The sequence below is a fragment of the Myotis brandtii genome, unplaced genomic scaffold, assembly GCF_000412655.1.
Source record: "Myotis brandtii unplaced genomic scaffold, ASM41265v1 scaffold2414, whole genome shotgun sequence".
Classification (NCBI taxonomy): domain Eukaryota; kingdom Metazoa; phylum Chordata; class Mammalia; order Chiroptera; family Vespertilionidae; genus Myotis; species Myotis brandtii.
The window spans coordinates 159,717-165,736 of record NW_005359117.1 but is presented as its reverse complement, the minus strand read 5'-3'; the positions used below and the strand labels follow the sequence as shown (position 1 = coordinate 165,736).

The 6,020-nt window shown below is 51.3% G+C and overlaps 1 protein-coding gene across 4 annotated transcripts in view; it reads right to left on the bottom strand.

Annotated features, from left to right (window-relative positions):
• The window catches only part of PLA2G2C (phospholipase A2, group IIC), a 23,801-nt gene that overhangs the window by 16,353 nt on the left and 1,428 nt on the right, over positions 1 to 6,020 (bottom strand). The window lies entirely within an intron of this gene.

Genomic DNA, 6,020 nt, shown 5'->3' with positions numbered 1-6,020 from the left:
CTGTAGTTTGACAGTCTGTTTGAGGCAGCTCTGCCTCTGTATCTATTTTTGTTCATAAGTTTATAATGTTGACCATCATTTTAGAGATGGAGAAACCGAGGCCCAGAGAGTTTGAACACATCCTTGCTCTCCCATAGCCCCTGACTGCACAGACTCATGGGGACCAACTGAAATAATGCAGTAACCCTGCTTTGTATTAACAAATGCCGTGACAGGTAGACACGCCCTTCCTATTGCTATTAGCAACGGTGATGGTGCCCACATTCAGCAACCTTCCTCAGGACAGCAGAGAGGATGTGGGCTCAGTGTCCCACCTTATCACATGGAGCCCCCTGGTCAGTCAACAGCTCTCTTTAAGTACAAGTGGCCCCTGTGCGCCCATCAGAAGTCAAGCTAAATCTGATAAGGTCAGCACTCGAGTACGAACAATGGCTCGCATGAGCCTAGAGGACTGGGAGGGGCAGACCTAGACTTACACTCCGTGGCGAGGTTTGCCAGGAAAACTTCTAGACGAGGGCCCTGCTGCGGAGCCTGGGAGGGAATCAGAGTCTGCTATTCTTGCCTCTTCAGCAAAATTCTGGTGGGTCCTGCAGGCCTTGGTCAGGCCTGGTCCCAGCCAGCCTTCATCACAAATACTATGCAGGATGTTCCAGCTCTATGGGCTGGCTTCCTTTTTCTCTTTTGAGTCTTAAAAAATAATTGTGTGATGGTTTAGTCCATGAGGAAGGGGCTGACATTTTCAAATGAGCAGGTGATGGCACCTGCATAAATTACTGGTAAGGAAACAGCACAGACTCTTATTAAGCACCAACTATGTGCTTTTCTAGTGACAAAGGATTCTGGCCCAAGCGAGACTGCTGAGCTGGCTGGAGAGACCAGGTGGGTAAATACAGACCAAAAGCCCAATGCGGGGAGAAATTCTGTGTTTGGGTCTCCATTGTTTCTGGAATGCTTAGCCCAATCTTTGGTAGGTCCCCTTTTCAGGGCTGGGACTTGCCCCTGACACTCCCACGCCCTGAGAAATGCCTTTGCTGTAGGGAACTGTCTGGTTCACGGTTATGACCCTCCTGGTGAGGGGGTAGAAGTAACCCCTCGCCAATGCCTAGCTCAGGTGATGATTTAAAGGGCCATCCCCTGCCTCCTTCAGGACAGCTCTAAAAAGCCATCCCAGCTCCAGAGCTCCCCAGAAGACAAGCTGAGGCCTCAGCAACTGCCCTGTGTGGGTCAGCTTCTCCCTCTGTGGGCTAGCTTCTTCCTCTATGGGTCAGCTTCTCCCTCTCCCCCGAGTCTTGCCTTGCTCACTTCCCAGCTGGTGTGTCTCCTGGCTGTCCCCCAGCAATGCACTTCTCCGTCCCATTATTGGTGTCCAGGGAGGCCAATCTAACCCTGGGTAGAGTGATGAGCATTGCTCTATGGATTGTACAATAAATGCCTTTGAGCTCAGAGGTAGGAAAAGTGAATTCACCTCCACAAGGAGGTGGCATTTGAAGGGGCCTGGGTTTACCTTAAACTTGCATTCTGCTCCTATATACTCCTCACTACAACCCCACCCATCTGACAGTTGAGAAACCAGGGCACAGCAAGAAGTGACCCCAAAAAGATCCACATAGATACCAAGTGACCGGGCCAGGGCTTAACCTGTGGTCACCGACTCCACCCAGTGCTCTTTGCACCCCACCAGACCCCTGTCTAGACCTCTTGTCTGTGTGGCATTTTGAAGGTCACACAGCATTTTCACAGACACTGACCTTCACAGCTATGACTTAGGCAGGACAGACATGGTTCTCTCCATCTGACGAATCATTGCGCGAGTTTTGGATGGTGCTGAAACAAAACCAAGAGGCCTACAGACTTGATGAAGGGTGAGAGCATAGTAGGGAGCATGCATGGCCTCCTATGCCAGCCTCTAGGGCAACAGCCAGCAAGTTGGCAGGTGCTTAAGAGCTACCCTCTCAGACCCATCCATTCATCTTACATAGACAGTGATGAAACGTTGGTTGGCTTTTTCCCCATGGAGAAGATAAGGCGGAAGGAGCCGGAAAGATCTACACATTAAGGCTCATTCCAATTTGTCCATCTCTTTATCCCTAGAATCTAAGTAGCACAGTGCCAAGGACAAACCAGCAGTAACGATAAGGGTGGGTGACATTTGCATCACGCTTGTTTTAAACCTTGCACAGTTTCTGAGCACTTTACCCATATCTACTCATTACGTCCTCACATCCCCCAGCTGGGTAAGTACTGTTATTTTCCTCATTCTGCAGGTAAGGAAACTAGGCACAGGGAGATGGGCATTAAATAAATATTTGGGGAGTGAATGAATGGATGATCAGAGTACAATCATGCTTCAAGTTACAGAAGTAAAAACAAAACTACAACCTACTGAGGACCAGCATAAGGCTAAGCATTGGATTATCTGATTGAATCCACTTGGAATTGTCCCAAGGAGGCACAGACCATCAGCCCCAGCTTACTGATGAGGAAATAGAGCTGGGCAGAGGTTAGGTGCTTTGCCCTGCAAACTGCTGGAGCCAGAACTTAACCCAGGTGTGTCTGACCCCAAAGGTGGCACCCCTACCCCTTGGCAGTTCTCCTGTTTACCTGCGGGTCGCTGAGCAAAGGGCCGTACCTACCCAAAACACTGAGAACACAACCAAATGACCAAGCATCCAGGCAGCTGCCACAACGCTCTCATCTCAGACACAGTTCTAGCAACGCATCACCGGCCTCTTTTTGCTCAGACGCAGAAGTGAAACAGGGATGAAGGTCGAGTGGCTCCTCTTAGCAGGAAGGCAAAGGAGAGGAAGAAATGCTGAAAACAATAACTGATAAGGCCTGCGAGCCTGGGGACATTGAGTATAGGGGCGGATGGCTCTAGCCACATCAACAGGATTGTTCCTGGAGCACAATTATGGACTGTGTGTCACCCAGAAAAGGTTTCATTTTGCCAGGGACTGCAAAGGTGAAAAGCACATAAGCTCCTGCCTTCAGCCCAGCCCTGGGGGAGGTCATTTAGCCTGCAGGCAACCAGATATCCTTGGGGGGATACCAACTGGTGGCTTGCTAGATCTCTCAAGGGAAAAAGCCAGCCGTGGAGTTGGCATCACCATCATTATTAGTTTAATTCCCATTTGCCAAGCACCTATTTTTATCATCTCCACACAGCAAACCTATTGTTACAGCAATCCTATTCTTATCATCTCCATTCTACAGATGTGGAAACTGAGGCCCATAGAAGTTAAACCAGTTACCCAAGGTTCTCAGCTAGCAAGTGGTGCAGCCGAGATTCAAACTTGCCCACAGAGCCCATGCCTGCAGCACCTATGATGGTCCCATCGGCGGATACAGATGAAGTGCCAGGCATGAAGATGAGAGGAGCTACTCTAATGGTGAGGGTGCACGGTGCCATTGTGGTTGGGCATGTTCTACTGGACCAAAAGGGACCCGAAAAGGCACATGAGGTGTGAGGAGAGAGAAGGTGTTCCAGAAAAGCTTGCATGAAAGAGGTGACTTTTAAGACGAGACTTGAAGGGGTCAGCGAATTTGGATTAACTTCAAGGAAGGGAGCAGGGTGGGGCAGGCATGAGCAAAGACCCTAGAGATGAAAAACCCGAGGGCCCAGGCTTCCCCTTGGGAAACAAGTTGGCTGGAGCTCGGGGAGAGAGCTGGGGAGGAGCGGGAACCATGGCTGGGGAGGAGGGAGAGTCTCCATGGAGCTGGCATGGCAGTGACCTCTGGCCACGTTACTGAGGACCCACTTCGCAGGTGACATCAGGGCCCGTCCTTTGCGGCCATGTTCTTTAAAGAAAAATGGGAGAGGGAGGCAGCAGAGGCAGCTCTCTCCTTGAAGAGCAGGCAGTCCCAGCAACTGCCTGGTCAGCTGCCTTTCCTTCCCTCCAGCCTCCCTCTCATTTCATACTGGGCATTACATGGCACCAGGAAGCAAAAGACACTGCAGATATTAAACAGACCTAGGCACCAGCACCATTTCACTGCCTGCCCGCGTGGGCACGCACACACACACACACACACACACATGCACACACACACTCACTCAAAGGGGGGCGAGAAGCCAATTTGATTTTCTAAAAGATATTGCATAATTCTTAGGTGATATTAAAATAGCTGATGAAGAATGCACTTTAATCTTTCTTGGGTGGGTGTTGCAGGGCTGAAGCGCATTGCTTAGCTATTTCTGACAGAATCATATACAGGAACTAAGCCACCAGCCCAGAGTTGCAAACCTTTCTCAGCTCCCCAAACTGCCACCTCCTGCACCTTCTTGAGGCCTCAGATCCCTCCCTGAGTGTCCAGGGTGGGCAATAAGGTGACCGTAGCAGGAAGTCTGCCCAGCCCAGGCCCTCACCTCCCACAGATGAGGCGCTTCCTGAGATGGGCAGGAACACCCCTGCTGCAATGATCACCTCCTTCGCAGCCCCAAAGACCTTCTGTCGGTGCCAAGCACTTAGCACATAACCATGTCCAGCCTATGCCTGCTCTTCCACACTTGGCTCCAACTGTCTTGAAAATAATCTGATCTGTCACTCTCTGGGTGTCTTCTCGACCCAATGTAAACATCTTGAGGAGGGCTGGAGTCATGCTCATATAGCAAATATTTTCCCACAATGCTGGGTAATGAACCCTAATTCTTTCCTCTGATATGGTTCTTGAATATCTACTAACATTATCTTTTAGTATTATAGTCACTAAGTTATTCACCTGCATATTCCAAGAGTCTAGAACAGTGCCTGGCAGACCACAGCCCAGTTAGGACTCCTTCTGAAGCTATCTTAATTCCATCGTGGAAGAAAGACGACTTCTCCCATGGAGTTCTGAAGGGTAAGTGAGCGTTAGGTGAAGGAAAGGATGGAAGGGTTGGGGAGTTTGGAGAAGAATCTTCTAAGCAGAGGGGACAGCAGAAGCCAAGTCCTGCACTGTGGCGAGGGTGTGCATTCGCGTGGCCTGTGACAGAGAACAGGCTTCTGGGAAGTCATGGAGGAGCAGTCGATCTTGGACAGAATCAGAGGATGGATCCCCTGCATTAAAACAGGAGGGAGAGGGGACAGCAGGGAAACAAAAGTAGACAAGTTGGTAGGGCTGATGGCAGAAAGCTGCGAACCGTTCCATCTGATGGCCTCTATTTTCTCTCTGAAGAGAGAAGTAAGTTTACCTTCTGGGTGGGAGGAGGGAAGGGAGAGGTGGGGGCGTTAGGGAGAGAGAACAGGTTTGAAAGAGCCACTGAGCAGAAAGGAGACAGAACTGCGCTGGGGAACGTGGAAGGATTTCTGTGTGGGTTGAGGCGTCAGTCGAGGTTGGAGATCATTCCATTATTCAATGGAATGTGGCTGGTCAAGATCTCTTCAGCACCCGGGTGTCAGTGGGCTGACTGGGAGTGGGAGGAATGAAAAGACAGCAGACGGGGCCTGGAGGATTCTTGCAAGAAAACGGCTGAGGGGGTGGACCAGGGAAGAAGCAGGTTGTCAGGCAGGAAGAAAGCAGAGAGGGCAAGGGGCTGGAGCCTCCATGATGTTGAAAGACAAATGCAGTAGGAGTTGCTGGAAGGGTAAGAGGTCATCGTCAGGAAGGTCAAAGCAAGTGTCAATGTCGTTGAAAACAAGGTCCCAGAGGGGATGTGGAAATGAGGAGGTCAGGGATCTGGTCTTGAAAGAGTTGCGGAGGACAGATAAGGCAGACAAGGGCTCCCCAACTCAAACAGATGCCCTAAGAGCGGCCGCTCAAATTCTAGGGTCACCAGGAATCAGTTAGTGCAGCAGCTTCATCTAAAAACTGGGGACACTGGCAGGGTCAGGCCTGACCCAAGGTCACAAACCGGGGCTAGAGGCGGCGGGCGCTCCTCACCGCCAGCCCAGGCCGGAACCAGAACCGGGCAGGGCGCTCTCCCGCTCTCCCGGGAGATGGGAACCAGGCAGGCAGCCAGGTGAGGGCCGCCAGGTCCGCCTACCCCGCCTCCGCCCAGCACCGGGCCCCCACCCCTTTCACCCCCTCAGCACCCTGGCCTC